Here is a 12,075-nt window from a genome sequence, read left to right as displayed (position 1 = left end):
GGGACAGAGGGGGTCCAGGACTGGTTATACTGGGACAGAGGGTCAATGACTGGTTATACTGGGACAGAGGGTGTCAAAGACTGGTTATACTGGGACAGAGGGTGAAATGGACTGGATATACTGGGACAGAGGGGGTCAAAGACTGGTTATACTGGGACAGAGGGGGTCCAGGACTGGTTATACTGGGACAGAGGGGGTCAAAGACTGGTTATACTGGGACAGAGGGGGTCCAGGACTGGTTATACTGGGACAGAGGGGGTCAAAGACTGGTTATACTGGGACAGAGGGGGTCAAAGACTCGTTATACTGGGACAGAGGGGGTCAATTGCAGGAAACCAGTTTGTCCACATGGGGGCGACAGAGGGGGAGACCGGCTCCACTGCTGCCTGTTTCGGGTAAATATTTGAAATGAAAGTTGATTTGTGCTGCTTGTCCACCAGAATAAGGGTGTCTGAGGTGTCTGAAGTGGACCTTTGTGGGTCTGAGTCAGCACCGTCTTCCATTCAAACGCAGGTGAATGGTTCTGTCTGGGGGAATCCCAGCAGCGCTCCACCTGCCGACGTGTGGGTCAGTCCAGCGGCTCTGAGGTCTGGGTCTCTTCATGATCATGGGTTCTTTCTGTCTTCCTCTACGTTGCTTCAGTGTCCACTGATGGAGTCACAAGGCAGGACAAAGACAGGCTGTGTGTGGGGCAGTTAAAGTCACCTGGGGCAATAACAGTTTGTAAAATGACACTCTGCATTCATTATTTATCTACTTCTAAAGCACGAGAGGCATCTGCTGCAAATACAGAGGTCCCTCCCTGTCCCTCTCTGTCCCTCCCTGTCCCTCCCTGTCCTGTCCCTCCCTGTCCTGTCCCTCCCTGTCCCCCCTGTCCCTCCTTGTCCTGTCCCTCCCTGTCCCTCCCTGTCCCTCCCTGTCCCCCCTGTCCCTCCCTGTCCTCCCTGTCCCTCCCTGTCCCTCCCTGTCCCTCCCTGTCCCTCCCTGTCCCTCTCTGTCCCATCTGTCCCTCCCTGTCCCTCCCTGTCCTCCCTGTCCTCCCTGTCCCTCCCTGTCCTCCCTGTCCCTCTCTGTCCCATCTGTCCCTCCTGTCCCTCCCTGTCCCTCCCTGTCCCCTGTCCCTCCCTGTCCTGTCCCTCCCTGTCCTGTCCCCCCTGTCCCTCCCTGTCCTGTCCCTCCCTGTCCTGTCCCCCCTGTCCCTCCCTGTCCTGTCCCCCCTGTCCCTCCCTGTCCTGTCCCTCCCTGTCCTCCCTGTCCCCCCTGTCCCTCCTCCTCTCCCCCTGGGAGAGTCACGCTGTGACCTCTTCCCTGATTCCAGTGGAACAGACCCACAGTGACGTTGTTGTTTCAGAGTGAGGAACATGTTCTGCTCTTTTCTCTCCCTCGGGCTCTTTGATCCAAACTTTAGAAAACTTTTACCATGTTTGACTTTTTAAATGTTGCAGTTGGAGTCAAAGAGGTGAGTTTGTTTCTTGTCCCATGACGAAGGACGGCGCGTCTTCACGCCCGTCCTGCTCCATGGGAGCTAGATATTGATCCCATCATAAATTTAGTCAAACTTACTTAACCTGAATTTTCCCGAGCCAAAGATTTAGTGTTAAACATGGCTTTTGTCCCGTGTTGTTGTTTATCGTGTGTTTCCGAATGTTGGGGGAAGTGACTATTGATCGTTCTGAGGTTTTACCGCTGTGATCACCATGGTAACCCTGAAATCTGATCAGCCCCCAAACTGCTCCTTTCATGTTAGACACTTGCTAGTATGTTCTTATTCCAAGGTCATTTTCTCATATTCTTACTGTCGGCTGAGAAATTGAAGATGAATCAATGCGTAAATGTTGCCTGAGTCCTGGTGACTCATGCTGACACGTCAGGACTCGTGCTACCAACCTCCAGCTGCGACCACAGCGGGCCCAATGGTGCATTCTGGGAGAAAGGTAAGGCAGGTCATCAAAGCATCGCTATTAGGGAAGTGTGCTGATTCATACTGGGAACTGTGGTCTGACGGTGTTTGATGCCTCTGAATATGCCAAGTCGCCCCTGGCCCGAACCTTAACCCTAACCTTAAAAACACATCTTAACCCTCCACCTGATGCTAATTTTTGCAGTCTGAGTTCAGAATAAGATATTCTGTTTGAGATTTTTATCCTTCAGGATGTTTTCAAAGAATAGAAATGTCTGAGAAATGTCTCATATTCTTAATTCTTTCACCTTGAACTTTGCAGATGTTACAATGTGTGTGTGTGTGTTTTCTTGATATTTACATTTTTACTTCACTAAATTTCCAACGTTTGCTTTTAACCGGATCCAATCATGTAACATCTGTTTTACGTGATTTTCTTTTCCTGCTTTTAAATATGTGGTGTAGTTACAGAGTCCGAACAGCAGGGGTCAGTGTTTCACAGTGTTCCTCCATTCACTCGCGGGGACACTTTCCAGATATCTGTGAGGCTGCCCCTGAGGATTGTGGGAAATACTGGTTTAACCTGGGACTGGTCCACTGGTTTAACCTGGGACTGGTCCTCTGGTTTAACCTGGGACTGGCCCACTGGTTTAACCTGGGACTGGTCCTCTGGTTTAAACTGGGACTGGTCCACTGGTTTAAACTGGGACTGGCCCACTGGTTTAACCTGGAACTGGCCCACTGGTTTAAACTGGGACTGGCCCACTGGTTTAACCTGGGACTGGTCCTCTGGTTTAACCTGGGACTGGTCCTCTGGTTTAAACTGGGACTGGTCCACTGGTTTAAACTGGGACTGGCCCACTGGTTTAACCTGGAACTGGCCCACTGGTTTAAACTGGGACTGGCCCACTGGTTTAACCTGGGACTGGTCCTCTGGTTTAACCTGGGACTGGCCCACTGGTTTAACCTGGGACTGGCCCACTGGTTTAACCTGGGACTGGTCCTCTGGTTTAACCTGGGACTGGTCCACTGGTTTAAACTGGGACTGGCCCACTGGTTTAACCTGGGACTGGCCCACTGGTTTAACCTGGGACTGGTCCTCTGGTTTAACCTGGGACTGGCCCACTGGTTTAACCTGGGACTGGTCCACTGGTTTAACCTGGGACTGGCCCACTGGTTTAACCTGGGACTGGTCCTCTGGTTTAACCTGGGACTGGCCCACTGGTTTAACCTGGGACTGGTCCTCTGGTTTAACCTGGGACTGGTCCTCTGGTTTAACCTGGGACTGGTCCTCTGGTTTAACTGGTCCTGTAGGTGTGTGTATGTGTGTGTGTGTGTTTGTGTGTGAGTGTGTGTGTGTATGTGTGTGTGTGTGTGTGTGTGTGTGTGTGGTGTGTGTGTGTGTGTGGGTGTGTGTGTATGTGTGTGTCTGTGTGTGTGTGTGTGTGGTGTGTGTGTATGTGTGTGTGTGTGTGTGTGTGTATCTTAGAAACATAGATGACCTGTGTTTTGAATTGATTGCAGGCTTTGATGCAGACACAGATAGTAAACTGATTTTATTAAATCCTTCATTAGGATTCATCAGAGTGGATCAGAAAAGGTCACTCTGCAGATGCTCTCCTCCTCACCCCCCCCCCCCCCCCATGAATCCTCCTCCCCCTCCTCCCGTCTCTACCCCCCCCTCCTCACCCCCCCCCCCCACATGAATCCTCCTCCCCCTCCTCCCGTCTCTACCCCCCCCCCCTCCTCACCCCCCCCACATGAATCCTCCTCCCCCTCCTCCCGTCTCTACCCCCCCCTCCTCACCACCCCCCACATGAATCCTCCTCCCCTTCCTCCCGTCTCTACCCCCCCCTCCTCACCCCCCCCACATGAATCCTCCTCCCCTTCCTCCCGTCTCTACCCCCCCCTCCTCCACTCACCCTCCGCCTCTCTCCAGCCTGAGACAAATTTGAGATGAAAATGGGGGAAAATGATCATCAGAGGCCGCTGGTGAAACACAAGGTGAAAGTGACATTAGCCCCCCCCCCACCCCCAACCCCCCCCACCCCCCCCATCCTCCCGCCTGCAGCCGCCTCGGCTGGCGCCAGCGGGACGCTGCTGCCACAAATCATTTGTATGCTCTCATTTCTGTGAGCGGCCCATGATGGTGCTGCCTCCTTAGTGAAGAGAGGGACGGGGGGACGGAGGGATGGAGGGATGGAGGACGGAGGGATGGAGGGATGGAGGAATGGAGGGGGGGGGGACGGAGGGACGGAGGGATGGAGGATGGAGGGATGGGGACGGAGGGATGGAGGGACGGAGGAATGGAGGGACGGGGGGACGGAGGGTCGGAGGGATGGGGACGGAGGGATGGAGGGACGGGGGGACGGAGGGATGGAGGGATGGGGGACGGAGGGATGGAGGAATGGAGGGACGGGGGGACGGAGGGATGGAGGAATGGAGGGACGGGGGGACGGAGGGATGGAGGGACGGAGGGATGGGGACGGAGGGATGGAGGGATGGAGGAATGGAGGGACGGGGGGACGGAGGGACGGAGGGTCGGAGGGATGGGGACGGAGGGATGAGGGATGGAGGGACGGGGGGACGGAGGGATGGGGGACGGAGGGATGGAGGAATGGAGGGACGGGGGGACGGAGGGATGGAGGAATGGAGGGACGGAGGGACGGAGGGATGGAGGGATGGAGGGACGGGGGGACGGAGGGATGGAGGGACGGAGGGATGGGGACGGAGGGACGGAGGTCGGAGGGATGGGGACGGAGGGATGGAGGGATGAAGGGATGGAGGGACGGGGGGACGGAGGGATGGAGGGATGGGGGACGGAGGGATGGAGGAATGGAGGGACGGGGGGACGGAGGGATGGAGGAATGGAGGGACGGAGGGATGGGGGACGGAGGGATGGAGGGATGGAGGGACGGAGGGACGGAGGGATGGAGGGACGGAGGGACGGAGGGACGGGGGAGGTGTGGCAGTGTCCCAGTGTGTGAGGACATCTCCTGGACCTGAAACTGGGAGGCCATATGTTAGCTTCAGTGAGGAGCTTCTTGTGGAGCACCTGACCTAAATGTGTGTGTGTGTGTATGTGTGTGTGTGTGTGTGTGTGTGTGTGTGAGAAGGAGATATGGTTATGGAATGGAAATAGAAAATATCATTCTTAAATCACCTTCACCATTTACCACTAATGTTCTCATATTCACTTCAGCCTGTGTTTGTTCATTGTTGTCCCTGAAATACAGACAGACAGGCAGACAGACAGGCAGACAGACAGACAGGCAGGCAGGCAGACAGACAGACAGACAGGCAGACAGGCAGACAGACAGGCAGACAGGCAGCAGACAGGCAGACAGACAGACAGGCAGACAGACAGACAGGCAGACAGACAGGCAGACAGACAGGCAGACAGACAGACAGGCAGACAGACAGGCAGACAGACAGACAGACAGGCAGACAGACAGGCAGGCAGACAGGCAGACAGACAGACAGGCAGACAGACAGGCAGGCAGACAGGCAGGCAGACAGGCAGACACAGTAACCTGCAGGAGAACCCTCAGACCCTTGTGAGTTCTTTGCTTCCAGGAAACAGATGCAGTATTCATGACTCAGCCCCGGCACACCGGACACGATTGTAGTGAAAATAGTGACAGGAAATACAGTAGAAATGTGTGTGTGTGTGTGTGTGTGTGTGCGTGAGTGTGTGTGTGTGAGTGTGCGTGTGTGTGTGAGTGTTTGTGAGTGTGTGGGTGTGTATGTGTGAGTGTGTGTGTACGGTGGATCATGTTTCACGTGTTTGTACGTGTCCTCTTTAAACTCCACTGCGGCTGCACTAACCCTAACTAACCCTAACCCTAACTAACCCTAACCAACCCTAACTAACCCTAACTAACCCTAACCCTAACTAACCTAACCCTAACCTAACTAACCCTAACCAACCATAACTAACCTAACCCTAACTACCCTAACCTAACCCGAACTAACCCTAACTAACCCAGTTCTCATGATTAGCCTGCAGGCCGTCTGTGTGAGCGCAGACGTCTCAACCAGCATCACTGTGACCCACATTCACCACTGAACAGGAGCTCCAGGGGGTCTGGACCCCCAGCATGGTGCTGCGGGGGCCTCAACTCTCAGCCCCCACACTGGAGACGGAAGCATTGTGCACACATACAGACACACACACGTGTGCCCCCCCCCCCCCCTCACCTTAAGGGCTTTTGGTTTTGGGGCTGTTTTTGTCATGTTTGGGTTTGTTCTGCAGGGACGCTTGTTGTCTGGTGAAGGTGGGTGGGGCGGTGGGGGGGTTGAGCTGTCCACTCAATCTATCAATCTTTATTTAAATATCATCTGTTACAATCTAAATAGTCTCTAGGCCCCTTATAAAGCACTCCCCTCCTCTCCCCCACTCCCTGGTGGTGTCGGCTTATGCTGATGACATGAATGTTTTTGCTAGAGATCAGAGAGACGTTGAAAACCTGTCTGATGTTTTAGACCCCTACAAAAAGCCTCCTCTGTTAAGGTAAAGTGGGAGAAGAGTGAAGCTCTACAGGTTGGGCCGTGGACAGGTAGGGCCAGACCAAGGCTACCAGGAAACCTCAGCTGGGGAAGACAGGACTTAAAACTTAGGTGGGTTTCTCGGAACATAAGAGAAAAAGAACTGGGAGGGTGCTATGGACCAGACTGTCTAAGTGGAAATGGCTGCTACCTCAGCTTTCCTACAGGGGGAGAGTCCTGATTGTCAATAATTTGGTCGCCTCAACTCTTTGGCACAGGCTGACGGTCCTACCGTCACCGGCTGGCCTAATCGAAAGAGTTCAGAAGATGATTGTGGACTTCTTCTGGTCGGGCCAGCACTGGCTGAGGTCTGCAGTGCTGTACCTGCCAGGACAGGAGGGAGGACAGGGATTGGTGGACATCGCATCTCGTGTCACAGCCTTCAGACTGCAGGCGGCACAAAGATTGTTGTACGGTCTTGGTGTGCCGTGGACGGATATGGCCTGTCTGTTGTTAAAGAAGGCTGGGCGACTGGGGTACGACAAACACCTGTTCCTGCTTCAGCCCCAGTCCATGGACCTGACTGGTCTTACACCCTTCTACCAGTCAGTGTTGAAGGCATGGCAGGTTCTATCGTTTAAGCACAAAGCTGTGACAACACCAGGGATGTGGATCTTTAAAGAGCCCCTTTTTGGAAACAGCCTCATCACCTCTCGGGTCCTGTCCTCCGCCAGCCTGAGGTCCAGACTGAGGGATGCTGGAGTAGTGAAGCTGGGCCACTTGCTGAAGACCTCTGTCCCCAATCTCTCTGACCGGCTCAACATGAGGTCCAGCAGGCTGCTGCTCCAGCTTGTGAGAGAGGTCTGTGCTTCCCTGCCAGAGGCCCTAAGAGTCTTTGTGTTGGATCCGTCTGTGTCTGAACTGTGGGACGACGAGTGTGAGTATGTCTTTCCCTCCTTGGCTGTCTGTCCAGCTGTTGGACAGTGGCAGCCCGAGGAAGACGACCTGCTGTCCCTGAAGTCTTCGGTATCAGTGGATTTTGAAGGTGTCGGGAGGAAAGATCTCTACATCTTAGCTGTGAAGGTCAGAAACTTGCGCTCCCTGGAAGGGCTGAAGGCGTCAGGGCGGACTAGTTTTTTTGGCGCAGGCTCTTCCCCGGGGGGTTGTTGGCGGTCCCTGTACAAGCCTCCTGTTGATAAACGGACAGGAGACCTCCAGTGGAGGACATGGGGCCATAGCTACGAACAGGTATCTGGTGCACCTTGACCCCAGCACAGGGGATGGCTGCCCTTTCTGCTCCCAGTCAGAAACCATCTACCACCTCTTCGTCCAGTGTCCCAGACTGGTGGGGCTGTTTGGACAGCTACAGAGGTGGTTCCTTGGGTTAAGTGAGGGCTTTTCTTTCAGGACTTTTATCTTTGGTCCACACTACCGAGCAAGGCGGAAGGCTGTACACCAGTTGGTCAATGTCCTCTCGGGGACGGCTAAGTTGGCCATATGGAAGACCAGGAAGAACCGGGTGAGAGGTCAGGGGTCAGAGGACGTGGTGACCATGATGACTGGACTGCTGGCAGCTCGGCTCAGGGTGGAATTTAATTTTTATAAACTGACCGGCCAAATTGGCACATTCGAAGACATCTGGGGTGTTAGAGACGTCCTGAGTTCAGTTAGGGAATTGCTTGGTTTTGAATTTTTGAAGGTCTCCAATGTCTCCCTCTGAAATGTGTAAATAAATGTAAATGTAAATTATACACGTAAATAAAGGTGTTGTTAAATCTCAAATCTCTCTCCCTCCCTCCCCCCCCACCCCCCACCCCCGTGAGGAGCGTGGTGTGAGCTGAGTTGTTAGGGTTAGGGTTAGGGTTAGGGTTAGAGGGTTACGGTTAGGGTTAGGGTTAGGGTTAGGGTTAGAGGGTTAGAGGGTTACGGTTAGGGTTAGAGTTAGGGTTAGGCTTAGGGTTAGGGTTAGGGTTAGGGTTAGAGGGTTAGGGTTAGGGTTAGAGGGTTAGGGTTACGGTTAGGGTTAGAGGGTTAGGGTTACGGTTAGGGTTAGAGGGTTAGGGTTAGAGGGTTAGGGGGTTAGGGTTAGAGGGTTAGAGGGTTAGAGTTAGAGGGTTAGAGGTTAGAGGGTTAGGGTTACGGTTAGGGTTAGAGGGTTAGAGTTAGAGGGTTAGAGGGTTAGGGTTAGAGGGTTAGGGGGTTAGGGTTAGAGGGTTAGAGGGTTAGAGTTAGAGGGTTAGAGGGTTAGAGGGTTAGAGGGTTAGGGTTAGAGGGTTAGGGTTAGAGGGTTAGAGAGTTAGGGTTAGGGTTAGAGTTAGGGTTACGGTTAGGGTTAGAGGGTTAGGTTAGGGTTAGGGTTAGAGGGTTAGGGTTAGAGGGTTAGAGTTAGAGGGTTAGAGGGTTAGGGTTAGGGTTAGAGGGTTAGGCTTAGAGGGTTAGAGGGTTACGGTTACGGTTAGGGTTAGAGGGTTAGAGGGTTAGGGTTAGAGTTAGAGGGTTAGAGGGTTAGGGTTGGGTTAGGGTTAGAGGGTTAGGGTTAGAGGGTTAGAGGGTTAGAGAGTTAGGGTTAGGGTTAGGGTTAGGGTTACGGTTAGGGTTAGGGTGTTTTGTGTCATACTTTTAGTTTAGTTGTTTGGTGTTTTGGCGTGTAACCAGCCAGCGTTTGTCTGGCTGGTTGCCGTCTGACGCCATGGGGTGGTGGTGGTGGTAGCGGGGATCTCTCCCGGTTAACGCGGAGACATGGCGTTAAGGTGGGGACCGGGTCACTGTATACCCTGGAGGAGGTGGCCCTGGCTGTCGGGGAGGTTATCGGACATGGGTCCTTGAAGTCGGCCGCCCGGTGAGTGAAGAAGAGGAGCTGGGCTGTACTGGAGCAGCTGAAGCTGTGGAGCTGATGGAGCAGGAAGCTGGTTGGTCTCCAGCTCCATCGAGGCTCCGCAGCAGCAACAGGCCTGGTCCTGTCAAGGCCAAGAAGAGCAGACAGACAGGTAGAAGACCGGGAGAGTCAGACAGCAGTGACAGCGAGGGCTGACGATGGTGACCTTCACCAAAGAAACCTGGATAGTCAGGGGGATAAGTCCTATCCTCCCAAAATGTTTAAATTGTTTTTACAAGAAACAAAAAATATGAAGGGGGTAAATGTCAAACACTACTTTCTGGACTAACAACAGTTTTATATTTCTGCCAGACGCCACACCAGAAATAAGGCTGAGGCAGGTTTTACCGATCAGGAGGTATTTAAGATTAAAAAAGCTGATCCTCAAAGTTAGGAGGGAATTAATGTAAAGATGTTGGGAAATGCACCTTTTTAGTTGTTGAGCTTCATCGCTGTTTTATCTCTCTGTTTTATCTCCCACTTTTAATGAGTACTTTTAAGATTGGAAGCTTAAATATAAACGGAGAGGAGGAGAAAAGAGTTTTAGTGTATGAAACAATGATTTTAAAGAAGATTAATATCATGTTTTTACAAGAAACTCACAGTGATGTTTTAAATGAGGCTGATTGGTGCAGAAGATGGGAGGGGAGGGTGTTTTTAAGCCACGGCACAGCCCTCAGTGCCGGGGTGGGGATCCTCTTCTCCAAGAGTTTTAGCCCAACATCTTTTACTGTTGAACATGTTGTTCAGGGGAGGTGTCTTTTAATCACGGCCCAGTTTGACCAGTTCAGTGCTGCTTTTATTAATGTGTCTGCTCCCAACAGCGGTGCAGAGAGGAAGACCTTTCTAGAGACACTCAACAACAAACTCCGGGGGTGTGGTTCTGTCGATTATTCTTGGGTGGTGATTTTAACTGCACTGAAGATGAGGTTTTAGACCAGAACCACGCGGAGCCGCATCCGTCCTCGCAGCAGGTCCTGAGGCAGCTGGTCTACTCCCATGGTCTGGTGGACGTGTGGAGAAGGTCTCACACAGGCTGCAGACAGTTTACGTGGTCCCACATTGGAGAGGATAGGGTGTCTTTAGCTCGTTTAAATCGCTTTTACTGTTTTAAACATAATTTTAATGTGTTTAAGTCATGTAATATTGTGCCTGTGGGTTTTACTGATCATGCTTTGGTTTTAAATTTGGTTTTAAATTCAGTTTTAGCCTCTGATGTGGTTTTTAAAGATACTCTTAGTTACTTTTGGGCTGGTTTTAGGCAGGGGAAGGGTGAGTTTAGCTGCCTAAAACAGTGGTGGGACTACGGAAAGACACAAATCAGAATGTTGTGTCAGCAGCACTCTCAATGTTACTCGTCACATCACCGGATCTATCAGGGATCTGGAGACTGAGATTGTGGAGCTCGAATGTTTGAACGAGTCCACAGGAAACAGAGGATCTATTGGAATCCTCAAGACCAAAAAGATGGCTTTAGCCAACCTGCTAGGTGCCAGAGCACAGGGCGCCCTGGTCCGGTCCAGAATCCAGAACATCTCGGAGATGGATGCACCCTCCAGTTTCTTCTTCGGCCTAGAGAGGAAGTCTGGGCAGAGGAAGCTGATCCACTCCTTGCTGTCAGACACAGGGCAGGAGCTGACCGACCCGGGGCAGATCAGGAGGAGAGCAGTGGGGTTTTATACTGTGCTTTATGAGTCCGATTTTAAAGAAAATGAGGATTTTTGTACTGGTTTTGCAGTTTTAGTCAAGGACTGCCCAGGGTCTCCAAGGAGACCAACCACCAGATGGAGCGCCCCGTTAACGGCACAAGAACTGCACGCGGCCCTACAGTCAATGCAGGGCCGAAAGGCCCCGGGCATCGACGGACTCTCTGTGGAGTTCTACAAGGCCTTCTGGGACATCCTCGCTCAATATGTCCTGGAGGTCTTCAACAAGAGTCTCATCACCGGTTCCTTGCCTCTGGGCTGTCATCACCCTCCTGCCGAAGAAAGGGAACCTGCAGGACATAAGGAACTGGCGCCCTGTGTCCCTCCTCTGCACGGACTACAAGATCCTCTCCAAGGCCTTGGCCATCCGGCTGAGGGATGCTATGGAGCAGGTCATCCATCAGGACCAGACGTACTGTGTACCTGGCAGGTCAATGGTAGACAATGTCTGCCTCATTAGGGATGTTTTGGAGGTCTCCAGTTCATTGGGATGAGTGCTGGTCTACTTTCTTTAGATCAAGAAAAGGCTTTTGACCGTGTTGAACACAACTTCCTGTGGAGAACCATGGAGAGGTTTGGGTTCAGTGCTGGTCTGATAGCCAAGCTCCCGGTGCTGTACAGTAACATTGAGAGTGTCCTGAAGGTCAATGGCAATGTGCTCCTTTTAGAGTGTGTAGAGGTGTCCGACAGGGCTCAGCTCTGTCTGGGATGCTCTACGCCCTCTCCCTGGAACCCCTCCTCCACAAACTATGCTCTTGTGTTCAAGGTCTGTTTTTACCTAGTTTTAATAGTAATGTGGTTTATCTGCCTACGCTGATGATGTGGTTGTTTTTATTAAAGATCAGGCAGATATTAACGCAGTTTTTAACATAACAAATAAGTTCTGTGATGTGTCGTCAGCGAGGGTGAACTTAAACCCCAGTGTCTCCAGAGAATGTCCCTTCTGTGGTCTGTCCCGGACGGTTTTTCATGTTTTTACAGAGTGCAGCAGACTCGCAGGAGTTCTAGTGTTTTAACTGAGGTTTTTAACCATTTTAACGTCACTTTTTCTGCTCAGGTTGTTGGTGGGACAGCCTATAAAAAAGCTGAAGGCAACAAGTGTCAGG

The sequence above is a fragment of the Takifugu flavidus genome, chromosome 8 (genome assembly GCF_003711565.1).
Source record: "Takifugu flavidus isolate HTHZ2018 chromosome 8, ASM371156v2, whole genome shotgun sequence".
Classification (NCBI taxonomy): domain Eukaryota; kingdom Metazoa; phylum Chordata; class Actinopteri; order Tetraodontiformes; family Tetraodontidae; genus Takifugu; species Takifugu flavidus.
Note: the sequence above shows the minus strand (reverse complement) of the source record.